The sequence below is a fragment of the Triturus cristatus genome, chromosome 8, assembly GCF_964204655.1.
Source record: "Triturus cristatus chromosome 8, aTriCri1.1, whole genome shotgun sequence".
Taxonomy (NCBI): Eukaryota; Metazoa; Chordata; class Amphibia; order Caudata; family Salamandridae; genus Triturus; species Triturus cristatus.
The window spans coordinates 581,391,699-581,418,336 of NC_140591.1; positions in this window are offsets into that span (position 1 = coordinate 581,391,699).

The following is a 26,638-nucleotide window of genomic DNA, read 5'->3' on the forward strand; positions in this document are numbered from 1 at the left end:
ACCGCAATTCTCCCCCTGCTCAAAATCAGTCATCTTGCTCGCTTCCCATTTTTTAAGTGAAATCTCTTCAGACTTAAGCCTAACATTTAACTGTGCTTCCTCAAGTCTCTTTGTTAAATTTTCATTTTCTATTGCGGATAGACTCCTAGACTTGAGCTCTGACTATACTTTTGTTATTTGTGCTTCTAGACCATCCAACTCACTCTTCTCTGCCCTAGACCATCCCACCACTGCCCCCTTTAGAGTTCCCCTCAGCCAAGCTTTAAAAGTATCCCAAACATTATGCGGGGATGTCGATCCAAGGTTATCTTGTAAAAAGCTAACAGTTTCAGATTTCAAAAACTCAGGAGTGGAAGGTTGCAGTAGAAATCTCCTATTTAAGGTCCATCTCCTCAGGGGAGGCTTTTGAGGAAGCTCCAAATTAAAAACTATAGCCCCATGATCGGAAATGTGGATGGGCATGTACTCTACGTGGCATACTTTGTCCAACTCAAAATGATCCAAAAATATGTAATCTAGCCTAGAAAAATGCGAATTCTTTTTGCTAAAAAAAGAGTATTCTCTAGCCTCACTCTTTTTTTTCTGCTATACATTGCATAAGTTCAGGTTTTTAAGAGTGGACATAAGATGAGCTTTGACACGCGGAACAGCAATCTATTTCCGAGGGGAGGATCTATCCAGCCTATTATCCAGAGGCACATTAAAATCTCCCATTATAAGAGGGGCCTCAAAGTCAGCCAGGGCAAAGCAAAGATTGTTTAATGGCCCTATGTCATCCTCATTCGGGCCATTAAAACTAACTATAGTATATTTACTACCCTGAGATTTTATTTCTGTTATGACCCAACGCCCCATTGTGTCTACCTGGGATTTAATAAGCTCAATCCCTGAATTTGATTTAAGAATAATGGCAACCCCTTTCGAACAACACAGCTGATCTGAAGCTATAATCTTGTCCACCCATCTTACCTTATCAAATAACGCCTTACACTCAGATTGCAGAAGATGAGTTTCCTGAATGATAAAAATACTAGCCGAACTATTTTTTAGGTATTGAAGAATCAAACGCTGTCTTCTTTTAATTCTCAGCCCATTAACATTCCAGCATAAAAACCCCAGATTCTGTCTTGATCGCTGTAGGAGTCTATCCACCATCATTATCCTGGTCCCACCCTCTGCTAGAACTACTGAAGGTTATTGTATCAAAAGGATTTAACATTACTTTTTTTAATTTTTTTCCCAATGCTCCCCACCAGCAAACGTGCAAACCCCCCCCCACACCATCCCATCCCCCTATACACAGCACCACCCACTCCCGGGAACCCTCCCTGTCTAACCGTGGCAATAATTATTGCCCTATGAGTCGCGACTCTCCCGTCTCCTAACAAGAAAAAAAAAAAAAAGTAAGAATAGTAAGTATGGGACCGACATTCCTTCACCTTAATTGCTAGTTTTTGGTTTGTTCCAGAAATTTGTCTACTTCTTCCGGGAATCTGAAATTGAACATCTTATTAGCCCAGAGAACTTTCAGAAAGGCTGGAAATCTCAGCTGCACCTGTCCCCATCTCTCTCAGCGCGTCCATCCGCTTCCCTAGTTCCCATCTCCTATCTTCTGTTACCCTAGAAATGTCAGACCTGATCTTAAAGGAGATGTCATTAACCTGTATAGATTTAAGGGCTGCCCCCAAAAGCTGCTCTTTCAAGGGATAGGATTGGATACATGCTGGGATCTTCCTTTGTTTCTTCCGTGCAGGACTTAACCTGAAGGGGTCTCTATGAAAGCGCTGAATTTCATTCTCCCATACTGATGTTGAAGCAAGGTGGGGGAATGCTTTTACAAGAGTATCTATAATGTATGCTATCAAATTATCCCCTTCCAGCCCTTCTTTTAGATCTAATATCCTTATGTTGTTCCTTCTGGATATGTTTTCAAGTCTCTCCAGCCTCTCAGCCATATCGCGCTCTCTCTCTTTTAGCCTGACCACTTCCTGCACATTATCCTTAACCTCCTGGCCGAGTTCTCCCACTTTACTTTCCAGTGCCTCCAGCCGTTGTGTTAATGCATCCAAATTTTCTTCTAGACTGGTGCACGTATCTTGTATCCTCCTCTGATTGGCGTCTGAAGTGAAGAAGCGAGTTCTCATCTCTGCTGACAACTGTCTCAGCATCCCTTGTATTGAGTCTGTAGCTGGACTCCGCTCTGCCCCTTCTGTGCTCGGCCCAAGCCTTCCAAGCTATGTTCTGTGGCTTCTACCAACACATCCCCAGGTTCAACTTGGCTTTCATGACAAGCTTCCATAATAGTGGAGGCTGTACAGTTAATCTCGTTAAGTATGGAATACTGTTTGATAGAGGGATAGCAGGATTCTGATATAAAGCCAAATCTACGGCTGGAATACTTTTGCTTAAATCCTTATTACCCTGTGCATTAGACATGAAATAGGCCCTTAGTGAAGGCGTTATTTTTGAAAGGGGTTGATTTTTATCTCTCTTCCTACTTTTCGCAGGGGCTGGCTTCCCTGTCCTAGTTGAGGGCGTCTTATACTTATGGCCGTTTGTTAGGGCCTCGGTGGACCGAGGTGGCTGCGTAGGCTGTGTGTGCTGTAATGGTTGAGCTGGCTGTTGTATAAGGGGCTCTCTCCCTAGGAAGTTTTGTGATCTTAATTTATACCTCCTTCCCTGAGGAGTCGCAGTAACAATACCGGTCGTCTGTTTAGTTGAATTTGGCTCTGCCCCCTTGTTCAACTGTCACCTTCTTCCTTCCAACTGTGCTGAATCCTGCTCAGGTTGTGGCTTATCTACCTCTGCCTCCATGTGGCGATGAATGTCCTCATTCCTTAATCTAACCGCGAAAGTAGGCGTAAAGTCAAACTTGCGCTGGCTTGTGGTAAGGAATTTAGACCCTATATGAGTGTTTACTAGAGTATTTTCCACCTTTGCAGCTGCCCCAGTAACATAATTGGGGCAGATTTTCATAGGAAACATAAGTAGCCAACCTAATGCTCGGGGGGGGGTCCTATTCGGTGTAAGAGCTTACAACAAGTAAACTGTGCTTGAACATAACGCTGTGCGCGTCGGCTATTGGCTAATGCCCCCGCAGCCCTGAAAAAGGTAAATGTTAATTCTGCACACATTCAGACTAGGAAGTAACTCCACTCCACCAGGCCGCCTCCTCACTACCCCAGACCTCCTCCAGATCCACTGCCTGCACCACCACCACCTCTGCAGCTCACCTTCCGCTTTCCACTTTCCTCCGCTTTCCCACCGCCACCCGGACGCTGCAAACGCCCCCACGACAGCTCCGAAGCCTCGAAGCGGGCTCCGCTTGAATCCTGCTTCAGTCCTGCCTTCAGTCAACTCCCCCACCACCGGCAAGAGGGCTTGCAACAAACAAACAAAGAAACGGGGAGAAGCAAAGGGCAAAACCGAAACTCGAAACTCAGGCCGACCGCCCCTCAAAGAACGATCCACCACGCAGAAGCGGGTGGCAGGGCATGAAGACGCCGAGACAGACACAGCGCAGAAGGCGGAAGACGCGGAGAGCTCCGGCTCCAGCCCAGATCCCGACAACAGGAAGCAGCAAGGATCGTAAGAATTGTAGCGTTGTGTAGCTTATGCAGAATCACTATAACTTTTTTACCAATCCTTCCTTATCTTTCACAGTCATTTTTCTACCCGGATAGACCCAGATAGACGTTGTCGGTCCCAAAGCAGGAGAACGGGAGAGCGAACGACTCGCGACCTGCTGACTAGCTGGCCGCCATGTTCCCCCCGCTCTGTACTCTTTTCCTTGGACTTCCTAAAAGAGACAAACCTTGTAGTTACTTCTGAAGTTGATAATTACAGGGAACTACATGTCCTGCCTCCCTACATCTTTTGTCAATCAGATAGGCTATGTCAATGCATTGCGGTCAAGACAAGCACCATGGGGAACCTCAAGAAAATGTGTCAGAATGAGAGGAGGTGAAAGAGAGCAAAGTTCTCCATGATGCAGGTAGCAAATGCTCTTCCTAGACGTGGACCTAAATCCTATCTCCCTTGAGTAGTGTGGACCCTTATCTGCTATAATGCCTGTCTGTTCCAATCTACTCCAACGCAAGGTCCGGTATGAATTCAACATCCCTCTCTTGCAAATAGTTATTTTGTCACCACTCATGCCACTGTGTCCTCTTCATACCCTCCACAAATAGGCAGATACCTCCAATTCTAAAGAGTAAACTGCCAGAATTGGTTTCAGTTCTCAGTGCTTTGCAATCAACAACTGGAACTGGAGTATTTCCGACAGTGGCAGTGCGATAAACTAGTGCACTGACCTGCTGATGAAGTGCAAAGAATTGATCTTCAGATGGACAGTGACAGTTGGACCACCATCTCTTATTACTCTGGCATTTGGCCACCAGCAGGAGGCCTTTTGAGAGTGACATCTCCCACTTCTTTTTGGATTTTGCCCCTTGTAACTTACTTAGAAGTTCCTCTGCAAATTGATAGTTAACATACCAAATGCATGTGATAGTCACACTTTCTACTGCACATCCTGAAAACAGTATACTTCATTACCTCTGTGTCCTGTATTGCCACCTTTCCCGATTTTTCCAGAAAGCAATTAGTGAGGTTGACAATCTGTCAACCACTGCAACCAATAGATTTATTGTGAACAATTAATCCAGTCCTTTTTATCTGACGGTAGTCATTTGTTGCTCTTTTGTATACACAAATAGAGAAACTATTTGTATTTTTGTCTGTCTGATCACTGGGGATACTAAGCCCTTCTTTAACTTTAGTTTCATTTGCTTTGTCAATACAATTTGATACTAATTAAATACTTATCTACACTATTGGAATCAATGTTTCTGATATTGGTTATCTCTAACAGTTGTCATGCTGATTAATTATTATGACATATTTTTGGTGCTTTGCTATTAAACTGATTATAGAAATTGATTTACTAAAGAATTGCTAATTTCCCTATAAATGAGTCTTTGGTGAACCACTGTTCTAGAAGACTATAAGCACCCAGGTTTCCTTGGCACATGGATGTCTCTTGTGCTTTGTACTATATTAGCACATTAGCCACATCATGCATCATCATGCATCATCATGATCAGCTTGCCTGTGGGACGGCCACTGTATCAGTACCTATCAGCTGGAGAGGATAGTCGTCAGGAAGTGAAAGGCAGCCAGGTCTTTAACCTGTGCCGGGATGATCAGCTTGTGGGCTGTAGGCGAGCTGAGCGTCTATTCCCAGTCATCAACCATGTAAAGTATTACAGTAGGTGAGAAGCAATAACTTACAGTGACTACTTACCTGGACATGACCAAGATAGTGATCTGCTGGCTGAAAATCCACCCTCCTACTCAAATAATTGTCCCACAAATAAGGAGAATGGCAACAAAGACATTCCTCAACATGGTGAAACAAATGCTTTTTATTTGTCTCCCTTTATTATGTGGGCAAGCTGCATGTGATTTATTGATGTTGTAGTGAGTGTCACCAGTCCTGATTATTTATTACTCTCCTTCCCTGGGCAGTACCAGGTGTGTTAAATGTGTTTGAAGCCTTTTTAGACATTCACAAATAAGCTTTAATTTATTTTCTCTATGTGGTGTTAGTGTTATTGCCTGGCCTCCATTGACTTTTATGAGAGTATGTTGCAGTTTCAGAGATTGGCATTGTGAAGTAGTTGACTTACTTGAAGACTTGGTTGGAGTAGGTTTTAGCCTATGTCCTACTGGTACTACTGTAGTAGATGTAGGTGTAACCTTTGTGAAAACAATTGTGTCATCCTTTTGTAGGTGTGTTTTAGTATTTGCATGTGCTGCCCTAAATGCCTACTTGCATTACTCCTAGTACCCCCACTTAGTAGTAAATATGGCCCAGTTTGTAACCAGTGCCCCTTGCCCTTCCCACATGTACTACATACATCTACATCTCTTTATTTGCAGAGATCTCCACACTTGAAGCAGAGATCTGTTCACAAGAAAGAAAGGATAGACAAAGGGGGAAATCTCCAGCCAACAATCATTAAATAGTATTTGCAAGTACCTAAAGTATTTCTACTGGAGAACTACATCTAGTATTCGTAAATATTTTTTGAATATGCCCCTATATTTGTGCTAATTCTGTACAATGTAAGGAATACATTTGGCAAGCCGGACCTCCCTCACTCTGACCAAATGGCTGGAGAACACACTGCACTTGACGTTTGGTGGAATTTTGCTATTTTTTGCCAAAACATGGGAATTCCGTCCATTCTTCCTTGCACAGAAAATGATCCCTGGCAAGGCTTGAATGCCAGCTTTGTTCCTCTGGGTCTTGTTAGCATAGCGGTAAAAGTCCTGAACTTTTTTATGTTCTTTTGGGGGTCCACAACCAATAAACTAAGTACAGTGAATTTCAAAGATTTCGAAAGCTACCTGTATTTTAGTTGAAGGTGCCATCTCTGGACTGAGTGAAAACATAACACAACCATATATTTTTAACATTTATATGCCTTAAGTGTTGCTATTACTGGGTCCCGCACCACCCTCATCCTTATTGGCTTGCAGACAGATTACACATAAACAATGTTTGTAAGAAATGTAACATTTTCTTTCCAAAACATGGCAATTTCCTCCAATCTTCCTAAAGCAGGTTAGCAGACTATCCCTGCAAAGGCTTGACCTCCGATTTAAATCCCCTGGATCTCTTGAACACAGGGATACCAGACACAAATGATTTTTGACAATTGTTTTTAATACATTGTTATCCGCCCACTCCTCAACTCTCAGTATCCCTCACACAAAACCATATCATTGTCTAGTCTTACCCCCATCATTTTTACTCTGTGAGTTTTAAGGCTTTAGGTACCAGATCTAGATGGGGTTTCCACAGTTTCAACAAGATATTATTAACTGGGTGCAGTGAATTATGAAAATATGGAAAGCAAATGCAAGCAAAATTCCTCTTTAGGCTATCTGTTTTTTAGTCAGAGGAATCACCCCCAGCCTTCATGAAAACACATCACAACTACGTATTTTGAACATCTACACATCCTTAGGTTTCTATAATTGGGTGCTGGAACTCCTTCATTCTGAGGGCACTGAGTATGTCAGCATTTTTCAAAAACATTGTATTTCCCTCGAGTTGAAATGAAATAAAAGAATGCTTATTAAGAACACTGCTACCCTAAAGGCCACCCTGGCGCTAGTCTGAAGTACCAAGTACTGTACCAACAAGCATTTGCAATGCAATAGGTCTCGCATTAGTGAAAGTTTGAGCTATTGGCGTTGTTAATATTAATGGAACGGCAATAGCTCATACTTTCAGTAATGCTTTGCTGAAGTCATTGACCCCATATCATTGCGCTGTGACACGCTCATAAACTTGTGCCAAGTAACAAGAACTTACTAAGAAAAAGGGTGCCCAATTTGCTTTCACACACCTTCTGTAATAAAAAATATTTGTTTTTTCTAATGGTAGTCGTGCTACGCAAAGCTCCGCGAAACGGTAAAAAATCTCCGCGAGAAGAAAGTCCTGCCATCTTGCTGTTCAGGAGACTTCTTGAAACGAAGAAACCTAAGTGGCCCACCAGTCAGCCAATAGGCCCTGATGAGATTCATGTCACTGTCACCTCTCGCAAATGCAAAATGAAGGCCTACACCAAAACGCTGGAGACAAGATTTTTGAGAAAGGAGACTGAGTTCTTGTTAAGCAAAAGCAGGCACACAAGATGGACACTCCATTTGATGCTGAACAGCTAAGAGTTGTGGTGAGCAAAGGACATATGGTAACTGCTCAATGACTTTGAAAATCCATAACCAGAAACTCATCACACTTTAAGCCTTTGCCTCAATGTTCATCAGCTCCAGGCCTCACATGTGAGGCAAGTGCACCTGAGTACCAAAGTCAGACATCTAACTCTTCTCCAGAGATGCCAGAAGAAGGTGTCCCTCCACTATCTCATACAACTAGATCTGGAAGACTGGTGCAAGCCCTCAAGGACTCATCGAGGAGTTGTAATGTGTATATATTTGTTTGCGCTTTTTTATTTAACGAAAAGTGGAAGATGTTATGTCCTGTGTTTATGTGCATGAATACTCTAGTGGTCCTCGACAGACTCCTTACAAAGTGTTATGTAATCTGATGGATGTCGCTGGGTGTGGTTAATTAAGTTTGTGACGCAGTCCATTCAGATAACGATTGCATGATGAAGAATAAAGACATGCAAACCAAAGTTCCATGTGTGGCATAGTCTGTTATATGCTCCCTGGCTGGGGAGAACGCTACAGTGGATAGCAAACTTACTGATTCCAAGAAGCTTACTGGGGAGGCAGACATCTGGGTCAGCTCTAGAGTGTCCAAGAAGGTATATGGTGGGGACTCCCAAAAGGGTTGTCAGGGTTCCCATCAGAAAAAAGAGGAAGGGAGAAAAATAAAGAGTTTTCTCAAGGCCAACAAAACCACTCACAGGGGAACGGGTTCATTTCCCAATCTGGCACCAGAGCTTCCTTGACAAGAGTCAGCCAAAGAATCCCAAGTTCTATGAGTGTTTTGAATATGGGCACTGCAAGGGGCATCCCAAAAGTTGAAAAGAGCACAGACTCCCACTGGAGGTAAGATACGAGAGGCGGTGAGTGTTGTGCTGGGGGTAGTTTGTCTCAGTAAGTGTGGGGGTTCAGTGAGGTTACCCTAGTACCCCTGGGTGACAGTGAGATGGTTCCTAAAACCCATGTGCCATCAAATACTGCAAAGCATAGGCAATGGGTTACCATCAATGGACAAGTTGTTGAAGCTCAGAGGGACACAGATGCCAGTATGACTATGGTAGAGTCAGCTGGTGTCCCCAATGCACTCTACCAGGTTATAGTAGTCAACCAGGAAGGTCACTATCCAGTATCCTTGTTCCGTTTGAGTGAGGGGGTCTTCTGAAAGTTGCAGTGAGCCCTGCTATGTGTGTGGACTATTTGTTTAATTTGCCTGAGTGGATATGTGCTACTACCAGGTCAACAGATGCCTAGGAAGGGAGTCAAGGAGGGATGGAGCCTGGTGCCTGGAGGAACGGCCCAACCAGCTGCCAATAGAGGGAAGGGCAAGGGGTGTGGGAAAATAACCCCTGCATGCCTTCCAGCTGTGGTGGACAGCCTGAATCCCCCTGAACAGGACATTGCCTCTCTTGATGACCTGCTAGACCTTGTTGGATGGTAAGTTGGACAGAGACCCATCAAGAAGGAGTTCTGTATGACACAGCGGGAGTGTCCACCCATGGAGGGTATGTGGAAACAGGCCAAAGCTCAGGCAGCAGGTGATGCCTCTGGGAATTACCAAATGCACTGGGAGGACAAACTCCTTAACAGTAAGCCTAAGATACATTTGAATGGGACAACCAAGGGCCCTGGTGCCCCCAATGCTACAGGGCCTTCCTACTGAATGTGGCTTATCACATACACTGGGCAGGACATCTAGGCCAAGACAAGAACTTTGCAAGGCTGGTCCCCTGCTTTTTTTGGCCTAGGTTGAAGATTACCTCAGATGCATTCTGTAAAACTTGCTTTACCTGCCAGGCCAGTGGGAAGAAATAAAAGGGGCTGAAAGCTCCCCTTAATCCCTTGCCAGTCATTGGCCTACCCGTTGAGAGGGTGGCCATTGCCACTGCTGGGTCTATAGATCTCCAGACTGCCTCTGGCAACAGCTTTAATCTGGTACTGGTGGACCATGCCACTAGATACCCAGAGGCAATACCTACAGTAGCTAAGGCCCTAATGTGGATTTTCTCCAGAGTGGGGTGCCCCAAAGAAGTGGTTTCTGACAGGGGAACCAACTTCATGTCTTCTTACATACAGTCAATGTGAAGGAGTTGGGAGTGACTTACAAGTTCTCCATCCCCTACCATCCACAAACCACTGGGCTTGTAGAAAGGTTCAACAAGACCCTGAAAGGCATGATCAAGGGCCTGCCTGAGGCCTTGAGGAGTAAGTGGGACATCCTCTTGCCATACCTTCTCTATGCTTACAAAGAGATGCCACAGAAAGGGGTTGGATTTAGATCTTTGAGCTTCTGTATGGACACCCTGTAATGGAACCTCTCAGTTGGGTGAAGAAAGGATGGGAGCCAGCTCCCAGGAAAATTCCACATGATGAAGTTAGCTAGCTACATGCTGGTCTTCAGAAGCCAAATGGCCAAGTTGTGGAAACAAGCTTCTGACAACTTAAAGGCGAGCCAGGAAGTGATGAAGCAGTGGTATGATCGAAATTCTATCTCTGTGGAATTACAACCTGGGAAGAACGTATGGGTGATGGAACCCGTGAAGCTCAGGGCCCTCCAGGAAAATTGGACTGGGCCCTTTGAAACAGTTAAAAGGAAGATGGCCCGCCAGGTACCCACACCGGGTGCTCCATATCAACCATTTCAAACCATACTTTAAGAGATCTGCGCTCACCAGGCTGTTATCATCACATGAAGTGGAGGAAGAAGAGAGTGAACCTCTCCCTTACCACTTAGCCTCCAAGGAGAAGGATGGGCCAGTGGAAGGTATGAACCTTTACCCTTCTCAGAGAGACTGGCATCAGTAGTAGGGCAGTACACCTCTCTGTCTTTCCCTCACCCTTGGGACTACCCACCTGTGTACCCATTATGTGGATACAGGAGACAGCCTCCCTGTCAAGAAAATAGCGTGATGGCTCTTCCTGGGCAGGATGGGAGAAAGTAGCTGAAACTTACACCTGAATGGGCAGTATTCTGTCCCCACACAAAGGGTTGATTACCCCGGTGCTAAATCTGGAGCCAGGCTGGAAAAGGGGGACCTCTGTGCACTTCAAGGCTCCGCCACTTCAAAGGCACACCTGGGTATAAGTACTGGGTCTCTGACCCCACCAAATCTGACATTAATGGACCTGTAAATAAACTCTGCCAGGACTGCTGTACTGCTACAAAGACTGCCACTCTGTTGTTCTTCTGCTCTGGAAGAACTGCTTTTCTGCTGTGCTGCCCTACTGCCTGCTACCCCCTGCTGAGAAAGAACTGCTTTTTTGCTTGATTTCTAATGGTATGCTGGCTTGCCACCTGTTTGCAACTCACGAATATCAAAGTCTCACCTCCTGCTCCTGTGCTTGGTCCAATGGAAGTGGATCCAGGTGCTTTCTCCAGTGGAACCGACACATCCTCTGCTGTGTAATGCAGAATTAGCGCATTGCTGCTGTTGCGGGAACAGAACTGGTGCATCGCACTCAGAATCAGTGCGTTGTCTCCAGAACTGATGCACTCGAACTACCACATCGCCGCCGCTGTAGTCTGAGATGATCAATGCAGCCCATAGACTGTGTGGAGAAAACCCAGCGCATTGGCTTCAGAACATAACATAACATGTATTTGTAAAGCGCATCCCAAACTTTAGTGATTTTAAAATGGTGCACCATATAACTTGAAACATGCACAACCACACCTGCCTTTAGGTTCACGCTACTTTTATGCTATGCACTCACATGTGTTCACACAAAACCTCTGTGCTGTATATGACTTTGGTGTTATCAGTAATGTCTTCAATGATGTCATTTAGAGATGCCATCAGTGATGTCATCAATAATGTCATTTAACATGTCATGAGAGATAAAATATGTCAGGTCATAAGCAGTGCATGGCAAGGGCATAAGCTATAGCTAGCTGACTAAACTATAAATGGGGAATTTCAGTGCTTTTTTTGTTTTTTAAACATTAATTTCTATCTTATTTCAACACCTAACTATGTGGTCGCTTTTACCTTTTTTTTCTGTGTCTTTCTATTTCTTTTAGACATAAGCTAAGGTATCTTATTATCATGCCTAACTATATGGTCACTTTAAATGTGTATATATATATATATATATATATATATATATATATATATATATATATATATATATATATATATATATATATATATATATATATATATATATATATATATATATATATCCAATCATGCAGGATACCCATTCAAAGAAGGCCACTGGAGGATAAATAGTTCACTTAGTTTAATGGCAGCATGCTGGCAGTTAACATGACAGGAAACACACATCAATGAAATAAAACGCCAGACGCGTTTCGGGAGTCACAAAATCCCTTCTTCTGTGGCGTATTGTTGCAGCAAAATGAAAGCGCTGATGCTGAGGCACTGTTCAATTTAAAACACCTGCCACGGTGGGCGTGGCCGAAAACACGGCCTTCTGGATTTTGAAGTACACTGTAATTAATCCCAAGTGGGCGCGCTGTTCAGTTTCAAATAAAACGCAATTCTTATCCCCAGTGGGTAAATGTGGTGCCTGGCAGTTCCATGCCCCGCTTTGTTGCCGCCACTGTGAACGAGCAAGCGCCTCCCTGCAATGGCGCTTACTCACCTGCCTTCCATGTAGCTGTGACACTAGGTTAGTGCCTGCTCGGACCCGTACTGCAACGGTGGGCCTTCCTTGCGACCGGGAAAAGCCGCTAAACATCCAATCATGCAGGATACCCATTCAAAGAAGGCCACTGGAGGATAAATAGTTCACTTAGTTTAATGGCAGCATGCTGGCAGTTAACATGACAGGAAACACACATCAATGAAATAAAACGCCAGACGCGTTTCGGGAGTCACAAAATCCCTTCTTCTGTGGCGTATTGTTGCATCAAAATGAAAGCGCTGATGCTGAGGCACAGTTCAATTTAAAACACCTGCCACGGTGGGCGTGGCCGAAAACACGGCCTTCTGGATGTTGAAGTACACTGTAATTAATCCCAAGTGGGCGCGCTGTTCAGTTTCAAATAAAACGCAATTCTTATCCCCAGTGGGTAGATGTGGTGCCTGGCAGTTCCATGCCCCGCTTTGTTGCCGCCACTGTGAACGAGCAAGCGCCTCCCTGCAATGGCGCTTACTCACCTGCCTTCCATGTAGCTGTGACACTAGGTTAGTGCCTGCTCGGACCCGTACTGCAACGGTGGGCCTTCCTTGCGACCGGGAAAAGCCGCTAAACATCCAATCATGCAGGATACCCATTCAAAGAAGGCCACTGGAGGATAAATAGTTCACTTAGTTTAATGGCAGCATGCTGGCAGTTAACATGACAGGAAACACACATCAATGAAATAAAACGCCAGACGCGTTTATGGAGTCACAAAATCCCTTCTTCTGTGGCGTATTGTTGCAGCAAAATGAAAGCGCTGATGCTGAGGCACAGTTCAATTTAAAACACCTGCCACGGTGGGCGTGGCCGAAAACACGGCCTTCTGGATGTTGAAGTACACTGTAATTAATCCCAAGTGGGCGCGCTGTTCAGTTTCAAATAAAACGCAATTCTTATCCCCAGTGGGTAGATGTGGTGCCTGGCAGTTCCATGCCCCGCTTTGTTGCCGCCACTGTGAACGAGCAAGCGCCTCCCTGCAATGGCGCTTACTCACCTGCCTTCCATGTAGCTGTGACACTAGGTTAGTGCCTGCTCGGACCCGTACTGCAACGGTGGGCCTTCCTTGCGACCGGGAAAAGCCGCTAAACATCCAATCATGCAGGATACCCATTCAAAGAAGGCCACTGGAGGATAAATAGTTCACTTAGTTTAATGGCAGCATGCTGGCAGTTAACATGACAGGAAACACACATCAATGAAATAAACGCCAGACGCATTTCGGGAGTCACAAAATCCCTTCTTCTGTGGTGTATTGTTGCAGCAAAATGAAAGCGCTGATGCTGAGGCACAGTTCAATTTAAAACACCTGCCACGGTGGGCGTGGCCGAAAACACGGCCTTCTGGATGTTGAAGTACACTGTAATTAATCCCAAGTGGGCGCGCTGTTCAGTTTCAAATAAAACGCAACTCTTATCCCCAGTGGGTAGATGTGGTGCCTGGCAGTTCCATGCCCCGCTTTGTTGCCGCCACTGTGAACGAGCAAGCGCCTCCCTGCAATGGCGCTTACTCACCTGCCTTCCATGTAGCTGTGACACTAGGTTAGTGCCTGCTCGGACCCGTACTGCAACGGTGGGCCTTCCTTGTGACCGGGAAAAGTCGCTAAACATCCAATCATGCAGGATACCCATTCAAAGAAGGCCACTGGAGGATAAATAGTTCACTTAGTTTAATGGCAGCATGCTGGCAGTTAACATGACCGGAAACACACATCAATGAAATAAAACGCCAGACGCATTTCGGGAGTCACATAATCCCTTCTTCTGTGGCGTATTGTTGCAGCAAAATGAAAGCGCTGATGCTGAGGCACAGTTCAATTTAAAACACCTGCCACGGTGGGCGTGGGCGAAAACACGGCCTTCTGGATGTTGAAGTACACTGTAATTAATCCCAAGTGGGCGCGCTGTTCAGTTTCAAATAAAACGCAATTCTTATCCCCAGTGGGTAGATGTGGTGCCTGGCAGTTCCATGCCCCGCTTTGTTGCCGCCACTGTGAATGAGCAAGCGCCTCCCTGCAATGGCGCTGACTCACCTGCCTTCCATGTAGCTGTGACACTAGGTTAGTGCCTGCTCGGACCCGTACTGCAACGGTGGGCCTTCCTTGCGACCGGGAAAAGCCGCTAAACATCCAATCATGCAGGATACCCATTCAAAGAAGGCCACTGGAGGATAAATAGTTCACTTAGTTTAATGGCAGCATGCTGGCAGTTAACATGACAGGAAACACACATCAATGAAATAAAACGCCAGACGCGTTTCGGGAGTCACAAAATCCCTTCTTCTGTGGCGTATTGGGATTAATTACAGTGTACTTCAACATCCAGAAGGCCGTGTTTTCGGCCACGCCCACCGTGGCAGGTGTTTTAAATTGAACTGTGCCTCAGCATCAGCGCTTTCATTTTGCTGCAACAATACGCCACAGAAGAAGGGATTTTGTGACTCCCGAAACGCGTCTGGCGTTTTATTTCATTGATGTGTGTTTCCTGTCATGTTAACTGCCAGCATGCTGCCATTAAACTAAGTGAACTATTTATCCTCCAGTGGCCTTCTTTGAATGGGTATCCTGCATGATTGGATGTTTAGCGGCTTTTCCCGGTCGCAAGGAAGGCCCACCGTTGCAGTACGGGTCCGAGCAGGCACTAACCTGGTGTCACAGCTACATGGAAGGCAGGTGAGTAAGCGCCATTGCAGGGAGGCGCTTGCTCGTTCACAGTGGCGGCAACAAAGCGGGGCATGGAACTGCCAGGCACCACATCTACCCACTGGGGATAAGAATTGCGTTTTATTTGAAACTGAACAGTGCGCCCACTTGGGATTAATTACAGTGTACTTCAACATCCAGAAGGCCGTGTTTTCGGCCACGCCCACCGTGGCAGGTGTTTTAAATTGAACAGTGCCTCAGCATCAGCGCTTTCATTTTGCTGCAACAATACGCCACAGAAGAAGGGATTTTGTGACTCCCGAAACGCGTCTGGCGTTTTATTTCATTGATGTGTGTTTCCTGTCATGTTAACTGCCAGCATGCTGCCATTAAACTAAGTGAACTATTTATCCTCCAGTGGCCTTCTTTGAATGGGTATCCTGCATGATTGGATATATATATATATATATATATATATATATATAGATATACACTCACTGAAAAAACCACAGGTTTCAGGGACGTTATAGTTAGTTGGACATTTCACTCGTACAAAACCAGAGAAATTCAGCCATTATGGTTAGTTGAGCTAACTATAAATCGCGCCCCCGCAATGCACTGCTGATGATGTCACATATTACATCATTCATGACATGGTCAGTGACATCACTGATGACATCACTGACGCCATTTCAAATGACATCACTGATGACATCACTGATGACATCATCCAGTGACTATGTGTTTCTGTAAAGTTTACATATGTTTTATATATATGTATACTGACTGTATAAATGAGTGATTAATTGTGTCTTACTGAAGGCATGGGTTAGTGACTAAACTGTGTGAATGTCTGTATTAGTCTGTCAGTTGGTGTGTAAGCGGCTGCATGGGTTGGTGAGTAGGTACATGAGTGTCTATATGGGTTATTGATTGGTTGTTTGAGTATCTGTATGGGTGCCTGAGTTTCTATGTGGGTGGGTGGGTGTGGGGGTGTGACTCTGTGCATAGATGTGTGAGTATGTGATTCACTGGGTGTAAGGGTTCAAGAGCGCATCTGTTAAGGGTGAGTGCATGTATGGGTATGTTGGTGAGTGAATGGATGTGTCAGTGGGACATGTGTGAGTAACTATGTATGTGAAAGGCAATATATGTGAGTGTTGAAGTATATAAATGACTATATGTGAGAGTGAGCTGTATGGATGAGTGTGTGCTTGTGTCAGTGCTTGTAGAAGTAAGTAAGTATGTGTTAGTATCTGTATGAATAAGTGAAGTGATGTGTGTATAACTGTATAGGTGAGTAAATGGGAGTTTGAATGATTCTTTGCGTGATTGACTAGGTGTGTGAATAACTCTATGGATGAGTGGCGGTGTGTGAGTGTCTGAATGGGTGTATGAGTACATATGATAGTGCTGTATTGATGAGTGACTGCATGTATGAGTGACTGTATGGGTGAATGTGTGGATGTGTATGTAGACCTAGGAATCAGTAAGTGGGTATGTAGTAACTGGTATTGGTGTGTCTATGGTTTTTAAAATAGTAGTCTGTATTTTAGAGTGGGTGTATCAAAGGTTATATTAGGGTGTGAGGAGGTGCATCAGATTTTCATGTGGATGATGTAATCAGTGATGTCATGAATGATGTAATATGTGATGTCATCAGCAGTGCATTGTGGGGACGTGAGTTATAGTTAGCTCAACTAACTAAAAAGGCTGAATCTCTCTGGTTTTGTACGAGTGAAATGTCCAACTATAACGTCCCTGAAACCTGTGCTTTTTTCAGTTAATTTCAAAGGTTTTTTAAATGCTAATTTTTAACTATAACGTCCCTGAAACCTACGTTTTTTTCAGTGAATTTCAAAGGTTTTTTAAATGCTAATTTCTAACTATCTCGTCCCTGAAACCTATGTGTTTTTCAGTGAATTTCTAAGGTTTTTTAAATGCTATTTTCTAAGAGTAATGTCCAAAAAATACTTCTTTAGTTTTTAAGTTCTTATAAAACTATTATAATCTTTTCTCTTTTCTAAAATAGAAATATAAATTTGAATTTTTTTTTATTAAAAAAAATGGATTTGTGTACCAATCGTGTACCTATCTCGATGGTTGTGTGAATCAAAGTATTTTGCCACCATATTGGTTAAGTTGTGTAGGATGCACACTTCGTCAGCGACGGGTGCACGGTTCCGGTCCCACGTAACATCACGTACGTGACTCCGACGGTTGCGCTGGGTGCACAAATCCTTTGCAAATCTTTACGTTTTAAAACTATATCTATATAACATGATTATATATATCATATGAAGACATGAATTAAGATAATTGTAAATATCATGTATCTGTAACTGGAATAAAGATATGTTATTGTTAAATGTATTTTTCAGAAATCGCGCTGGGTGCGCGCATGTTGCGCGCCCCATGCTGGAATCTCATGTAACTTCAAAAGAAAGACTTTCATTGGTTTAGAGGCTTTTGATTCTAGAACTTGAAGGACCTCACCCATTTTTTTCATTCTTTCAGGACCATCTAGGGAGACAGACCTGTTCTCTTTAGGAGCTCTCTTTCACATCTTTTTGGTGTTTTTTTTGCAGTTTGTAAAAATGACAGCTGGACAACCACCACAGCAGCTTGCACCAGAGGATGAGGAAGATCTGGAAGAACCTAGGAGGAAGAGGTACAAGAGCGTTGCCTGGGTATTTTTTAGCATCCCACCTGGTAAAAAAAGAGTAAATGCCATGAAGGTGACGTGCACGATCTGCCAGAATGTGCTATCATTTGGGTCGTCCATGCTAAAACACCTGCAGACCATGCTCCCTCTACAGCTCGCAAGAGAACAACTGCGACACCAGGAAGACAAAGAGGCTGCGGATAACAACACTGGTGGACCCAGTACCTCTTCTGGTGGAACAACAACTGCCGTAATTAAGGTTCACCCACAGTTGGCTCGAGTGGTGCAGCGCTGGTTGATATGCGGAAATCGTTGTTCGTTGGGGAGCAATCAGTTAATGCTATCACAAGTGTTAGTTTTATTTTTTTTCTTTATGCAATGAGTTTTAATTGCATAATTTCTTCAATGTTTTTCTTGTTGGCTCTGTTTTTTTTTCATCTTTTTACCAAAAAACACCAAAATAATGAGTTTAAAAATACAAAAAAAATCACAGAACAAAAAAGAAGAAAGAAAATAGGTATTTTCAGATAAACCTATTTGGTTTAAAAAAAAGTGTTGTATGAATTGTAGTAAGTGCAATATACGGAGATGTGTATGGTTAGTGTATATATGATTGAAACTGTATGGGTAATGCAAGGGTGATTGTAAGATTGCAAAACAAATGTCTAGTTGATTGTATGAATGCAGAGATAATATTTGGGTGATTTTATGACTGCATGTCTAATGCCTGAGTGATTGCATTAGTGCAAGGGTAGTGCGTGACTTATTGAAGGAATGCATGTGTAATGGCTGACTAATTGTATAACTGAAATGGTAGTGTCTGAGTGATTGGAAGAGTGCATGGATACTGCACGAGTGATTGTTGGAGCAGTACATTGGTACTGCTTTGATTATTGCATGAGTGTATGGGTAGTGCTAGGGTGATTGCAAGAATGCATGCTTAGTGTCTGGGTGATTGGAGGAGTGCAGGGATACCGTATGGTGATTTCATAAGTGCATGGGTATTGGCGGAGGGATTGGGTAAGTACATGGTATTGGCTGGGTGATTGTAGGAGTGCATGGGGTAGTGCACAGGTCTTTAGAACAGTACATGGGTAGTGCCTGAGTTATTGCATAAGAGGATGAGTAGTGTCTGGGTGATTGGAGGAGTACATGGGTAGTGCTAGTGTGACTTTTTAATTGCATGAGTATTGCTTGGATGATTGCATGAAAACATGGTTACTGCTCAAGTGATTGTATAAGTGGAGGAGAAATGTCTGAATGATTGAAGGACTGCATAGGTAATACTTGGGTTATTGAAACATTCTAGAAGTAATGTGTGGGTGATGGCAGAGCTGTATGGGTACTGCCACATTGAATAAAGCTGTATATTGGTAATGCAAAGGTGATTTTGTAAGTACATAGGTTATATTTCAGTGACTGAAGAAGCGCATGGGTTCTGGTAAAGTGATTTGATGAGTGAAATAATTCAGTTTAAAAAAATGAATGACTACAATAAAAGTGACTGTAAATATTAATTCATAACATTATACTTATTACATTACTTTATTTTACCTTCTTTATTGAAATAGATATGAAACTCATTGAAACAATTTTGCAGTTGTTTTATTATAATATACATTTAAAATATTTTCAAACTTTAGAATTACTTTCTGTAAAAGAGAAGAAAAAACAGTTTTTGCAAATAATATTATAGTTTTAAGAACACAACATAATTTCATGATTAGATAACATATGCAGATTCTCTGTTTTGCTGTTTTCAGATTCTATTGAATTTCACCATACACTGTGATTTCAATGCTGATCATCATGTAACAGCGGGCAAAAAAGTACAACCATAAGATTGTAAAAAAAAAAAAATCTGTGTTCAAAATATTTACAACAAACTCAACTATCTGTTTACATTTTCAAAAATAAACACTCTCATTTACATTGCATATAATACAAGGATCAAATATATGAATCGCTTCTTTCAAACACAATTTTCTAAATGCAATATCAAAGAACAGAAATGATAATTGAAAAACTATTTGTTGAAATCTTCCCAATAGGCCGAATGATGTTTCCGAAATCATTTCCATTGAAAATATCCAAAATAAACTTGTTAATTCATGTTTACATCTTCCCAATAGGCTGAATTATGTTTTTAAAACTTTGTCACCAAAAATATCAGATATGAATTTGGCAATTTGTAAGGCAACCGACATTTGAATTCCAAATGGGCATCATTACAATGTGTCCATCCTTTATTGCATCTTAAATACTCAGTATAGTGTCCAGATGTTGCACTAGGTCCATCATGGAAAATAATAGCCACTGCTTTAAAAGTTCTTCCTGAAATTGACACTTTACTTGCCACAAATATTTTTATTTTGGTTTCCAATTTTCTTCCATCTCCTCTACAACGTTGTAGCATTAAAATGACATATTGTCCAAATCTTTCTATAAATAATGTAGACAACATTTCAGATTTTTAGTGAGTACATTTCATATGTTGATTAGCTGATTTTGCTAATTTGTTAAAAGACACTGTTTTGCAATCTGGTATTGTCAAATATATGAATTGCTCAGTGTCTATTTCAGTGGTAGAAGAAAATGAACAGTCTTCACATTTATGATCCCATCTGTAACGAAGTCCAAACAGATTTTTAATTTGTAAGGCTTCACCTTCCAATAGTGCAAGCATAAACATAAGAAATTCTTGAGCATCTTGTTGTTCATAGGGGTGCCGATTCCGATCCTGTAAAACCCGGGTACAAATGGTCATACGGAGTGTTTTCTCCGTACGACTCATACCCGGGAATTCCACCGTACAAACCAGCAAGTACGATTCGTACAGAAATACTATATCCGTACGAATCGTATAAAACACAGTGCGGCTAAAAAATACATACAATTCCAATCCTGGACAGCGCTTACGCGACGTCCGCACGGAGTCAGGCAGCGTTTTATGGACCAGCAAGTACGATTCGTACCCACAGCAATCCGCACAGCTATATTTTTAAGGGAGCCAAAAAGTGCCGGAAAAGCTAAGTACGCCACGATGCACGAGGAAAAGGGGGCCCAGTACGTGCCGTACCCCCATATGTACGCAGCGTACCCCCACCCCCATATGTACGCACCGTACCCCCACCCCCGTATGTATGCACCGTACCCCCAGCCCCCCGTATGTACGCGCCGTACCCCCACCCCCGTATGTACGCACCGTACCCCCGTATGTACGCGCCATACCCCCACCCCGTATGTATGCGCTGTACCCCCAGCCCCCCCATATGTACGTGCCGTACCCCCACCCCCGTATGTACGTGCTGTACATACGGGGGGTGGGGGTGCAGCGTGTACATACGGGGTGGGGGTACAGTGCGTACATACGGGGGGCTGGGGGTACGGCGCGTATATACGGGGGTGGGGGTACGGCGCGTACATACGGGGGTGGGGGTACGGCGCGTACATATGGGGGGCTGGGGGTACAGTGCGGACATACGCAGGAGGGGTGGGAGGCTGGGGGTCCGTACGACTCGTACCCCAGGCACAAGTGTACCCAGAGTAGGGGTCGTGCACAGTTCGCTCCGTACGGGACGTTTTCCATACGCTTGTGTATTCGGGACGCCGGTACGGATCGGACTTGTGCGCTCGGACTTCAGTTTTACGACTCATACGTAAATCTGTCCGGAGACATCTCGTAGACTTTTCCCGATGCAATTCGTTTGTATTTTTAAGGTACGAATCGTACTTCGCCGTTTGTACGGGACTTGTACGACTCGTACGTAAAAAAATACGGATACGAGTCGTACGGGAAATAATTTTACCCGATTGGAATGGGCACCCAAGTGTAAATTGTGAAGAATCAGAACATATATCCAAAAGATGCTGAATGCCAGAAGCAGTATGGAATTTAGATTTATCAGTTGTCAATTTTTCAAAAATATAATGCAACAAACAACGAAATCTTTTTTGTCTATTCTCCATAATTTGATGATGAAGATTTTCTAGAAAAAACACGACGTTCACAATTACATTAGCATAGCAGTTGATACCTGAACTATTTTCTAATTGGTATCCTACCATATCATCAACAGTGTCCATTTTCATTTTCTTTGCAGCCTCAACATTCTCTTGAATTGTTTTTTTTCTTTCCAACCTCTCTAGAGTGTTTCTCATATGTTCATTTTGGACATACTACACACTTTTCATGTTTTAGATATTCACTTAAGTTAGGAGCATACAGTCTTCTTAACCGATTTTACTCTCTTGCACAATTTGCATCTCCACTAACCTTTTTCTCAGCAAAATCAATCAACTACAATCCAGATAATGTTCTTACTCGAGACAATGCAACATATGCCATACCCTCTTTAAAAACGGTACTTCCAGGAGGAGCTTAGCGCGCATCCAAGATGGTCGCGTGAGCACAGGGCTCCCCGGACCCTCGCCACTCCTCGCAATTTATCCTGATGATATCCTGATTTCTTGCCGGGCTTTTGAAGGTGAACCTAGACTGTCTACACTTAAACCTTGAGGTTTATGAATGGTCACCACAGATGCCAAAGAAAGAGGAACTCGTTTTCTACGAACATACAAGTCTTTAACAAGCAAAAAATGAACAGCACAACGTCCAATCTGTTTTACCTCTCCAATCTGATCAAATGTAATCTTCAAGAATTCAATTCCATCTCTATTTTGATAAGTAACAAAATCAACAATTTTTCCCATTGCTCCATTTACTAACCCCTTCGCCGTGTGGCAAATTCTGCACCGGTGCGAGGGTGGGCGGGGCTGGGCGTGGCGCTCAGGTATTTAGGACGACTCCCTGCCGTCATGAATCACGGTGGGCATGTGCTCATGACGGCTGGGAGCCGTCTGAACTCCGCCCACTAATTAATTTGCCCGCACAGGCGGGGAATTAGCCGCGCCTGTGCGGAGCAGCAACGGTCGGACGGCTCCCGGCCGTCATGAGCTCACGACTACCGTGACTCATGACGGCCGGGAGCCGTCCTGAGCACCCATGGGGATAAACTTTTTTCTACATCCAAATTACTCCGTAAAATTACCCGACAGTTTTCACATACATATAAATTCTTTTCTAAACCAGCAGTCTTAGATATAGACTTTACCAAAGAATCCAATTTTGATTTTAATTTTTATGACAGAATAATAGTAATTCCTTTGTGTTCTATTTTATCAATGGCTTCCATTTTCATTATTTGCTGTTTTTCCAGCTTCAAATGTTCTTTATGGAATGTAGAACACTCTTGCAGTGTTGGCATTTATTTTCTCCAATTTGTTTGTACATTATTTCAGGACCAACATTTTCACTTGGAAACAAGTTTGTAAGTAGCCGACTTTGTAAAGCTTCTTTACCATGTTTTGCCAAAATAATTCTTATATCTTGAAAAATGCTTCCATAATGTTCATCACTTGCTTGTTGCATATTCTTAACAAGTTCTTTATATTAAAAATTAGACCAAATGTTGACATGTCCAATACTTTTCAAAGCTTTCCTAGTGTCTTCATGCACAAGTGTCTTAAAAATTGGTTGCCTTTTACAGGAGTAAGTTGTAGTAGGTCACCAACTACAATTACATGTTTTCTTCCAAATAAAACATCATAATCTGTTTTTAAAATCTGCTGCATTCTTAAATGTACAAAGGTAAGCATTAAGTTTGAGACCATGCTAACCTCATCAATGATCAGAAGTTTAATTTTCTTTAGTACTCTTGAAACTTCATAACAAGCTTCTCCAGATAGCTTGTAATATTCCAACATATTTTCATGTTCAACTGGTAGCATCAGTAAATGATGTAATGTATTCCCTTTAATGTTGTGTGCTGCTAACCCACCTGGTGAAAAAAGAGTAAATGCCATGAAGGTGACGTGCACGATCTGCCAGAATGTGCTATCATTTGGGTCGTCCATGCTAAAACACCTGCAGACCATGCTCCCTCTACAGCTCGCAAGAGAACAACTGCGACACCAGGAAGACAAAGAGGCTGCGGATAACAACACTGGTGGACCCAGTACCTCTTCTGGTGGAACAACAACTGCCGTAATTAAGGTTCACCCACAGTTGGCTCGAGTGGTGCAGCGCTGGTTGATATGCGGAAATCGTTGTTCGTTGGGGAGCAATCAGTTAATGCTATCACAAGTGTTAGTTTTATTTTTTTTCTTTATGCAATGAGTTTTAATTGCATAATTTCTTCAATGTTTTTCTTGTTGGCTCTGTTTTTTTTTCATCTTTTTACCAAAAAACACCAAAATAATGAGTTTAAAAATACAAAAAAAATCACAGAAGATAAAAAGAAGAAAGAAAATAGGTATTTTCAGATAAACCTATTTGGTTTAAAAAAAAGTGTTGTATGAATTGTAGTAAGTGCAATATACGGAGATGTGTATGGTTAGTGTATATATGATTGAAACTGTATGGGTAATGCCAGGGTGATTGTAAGATTGCAAAACAAATGTCTAGTTGATTGTATGAATGCAGAGATAATATTTGGGTGATTTTATGACTGCATGTCTAATGCCTGAGTGATTGCATTAGTGCAAGGGTAGTGCGTGACTTATTGAAGGAATGCATGTGTAATGGCTGACTAATTGTATAACTGCAATGGTAGTGTCTGAGTGATTGGAAGAGTGCATGGATACTGCACGAGTGATTGTTGGAGCAGTGCATTGGTACTGCTTTGATTATTGCATGAGTGTATGGGTAGTGCTAGGGTGATTGCAAGAATGCATGCTTAGTGTCTGGGTGATTGGAGGAGTGCAGGGATACCGTATGGTGATTTCATAAGTGCATGGGTATTGGCGGAGGTATTGGGTAAGTACATGGTATTGGCTGGGTGATTGTAGGAGTGCATGGGGTAGTGCACAGGACTTTAGAACAGTACATGGGTAGTGCCTGAGTTATTGCATAAGAGGATGAGTAGTGTCTGGGTGATTGGAGGAGTACATGGGTAGTGCTAGTGTGACTTTTTAATTGCATGAGTATTGCTTGGATGATTGCATGAATACATGGTTACTGCTCAAGTGATTGTATAAGTGGAGGAGAAATGTCTGAATGATTGAAGGACTGCATAGGTAATACTTGGGTTATTGAAACATTCTAGAAGTAATGTGTGGGTGATGGCAGAGCTGTATGGGTACTGCCACAGTGAATAAAGCTGTATATTGGTAATGCATAGGTGATTTTGTAAGTACATAGGTTATATTACAGTGACTGAAGAAGCGCATGGGTTCTGGTAAAGTGATTTGATGAGTGAAATAATTCAGTTTAAAAAAATGAATGACTACAATAAAAGTGACTGTAAATATTAATTCATAACATTATACTTATTACATTACTTTATTTTACCTTCTTTATTGAAATAGATATGAAACTCATTGAAACAATTTTGCAGTTGTTTTATTATAATATACATTTAAAATATTTTCAAACTTTAGAATTACTTTCTGTAAAAGAGAAGAAAAAACAGTTTTTGCAAATAATATTATAGTTTTAAGAACACAACATAATTTCATGATTAGATAACATATGCAGATTCTCTGTTTTGCTGTTTTCAGATTCTATTGAATTTCACCATACACTGTGATTTCAATGCTGATCATCATGTAACAGCGGGCAAAAAAGTACAACCATAAGATTGTAAAAAAAAAAAATCTGTGTTCAAAATATTTACAACAAACTCAACTATCTGTTTACATTTTCAAAAATAAACACTCTCATTTACATTGCATATAATACAAGGATCAAATATATGAATCGCTTCTTTCAAACACAATTTTCTAAATGCAATATCAAAGAACAGAAATGATAATTGAAAAACTATTTGTTGAAATCTTCCCAATAGGCCGAATGATGTTTCCGAAATCATTTCCATTGAAAATATCCAAAATAAACTTGTTAATTCATGTTTACATCTTCCCAATAGGCTGAATTATGTTTTTAAAACTTTGTCACCAAAAATATCAGATATGAATTTGGCAATTTGTAAGGCAACCGACATTTGAATTCCAAATGGGCATCATTACAATGTGTCCATCCTTTATTGCATCTTAAATACTCAGTATAGTGTCCAGATGTTGCACTAGGTCCATCATGGAAAATAATAGCCACTGCTTTAAAAGTTCTTCCTGAAATTGACACTTTACTTGCCACAAATATTTTTATTTTGGTTTCCAATTTTCTTCCATCTGCTCTACAACGTTGTAGCATTAAAATGACATATAGTCCAAATCTTTCTATAAATAATGTAGACAACATTTCAGATTTTTAGTGAGTACATTTCATATGTTGATTAGCTGATTTTGCTAATTTGTTAAAAGACACTGTTTTGCAATCTGGTATTGTCAAATATATGAATTGCTCAGTGTCTATTTCAGTAGTAGAAGAAAATGAACAGTCTTCACATTTATGATCCCATCTGTAACGAAGTCCAAACAGATTTTTAATTTGTAAGGCTTCACCTTCCAATAGTGCAAGCATAAACATAAGAAATTCTTGAGCATCTTGTTGTACATAGGGGTGCCGATTCCGATCCTGTAAAACCCGGGTACAAATGGTCATACGGAGTGTTTTCTCCGTACGACTCGTACCCGGGAATTCCACCGTACAAACCAGCAAGTACGATTCGTACAGAAATACTATATCCGTACGAATCGTATAAAACACAGTGCGGCTAAAAAATACATACAATTCCAATCCTGGACAGCGCTTACGCGACGTCCGCACGGAGTCAGGCAGCGTTTTATGGACCAGCAAGTACGATTCGTACCCACAGCAATCCGCACGGCTATATTTTTAAGGGTGCCAAAAAGTGCCGGAAAAGCTAAGTACGCCACGATGCACGAGGAAAAGGGGGCCCAGTACGTGCCGTACCCCCCGTATGTACGCAGCGTACCCCCACCCCCGTATGTACGCACCGTACCCCCACCTCCGTATGTATGCA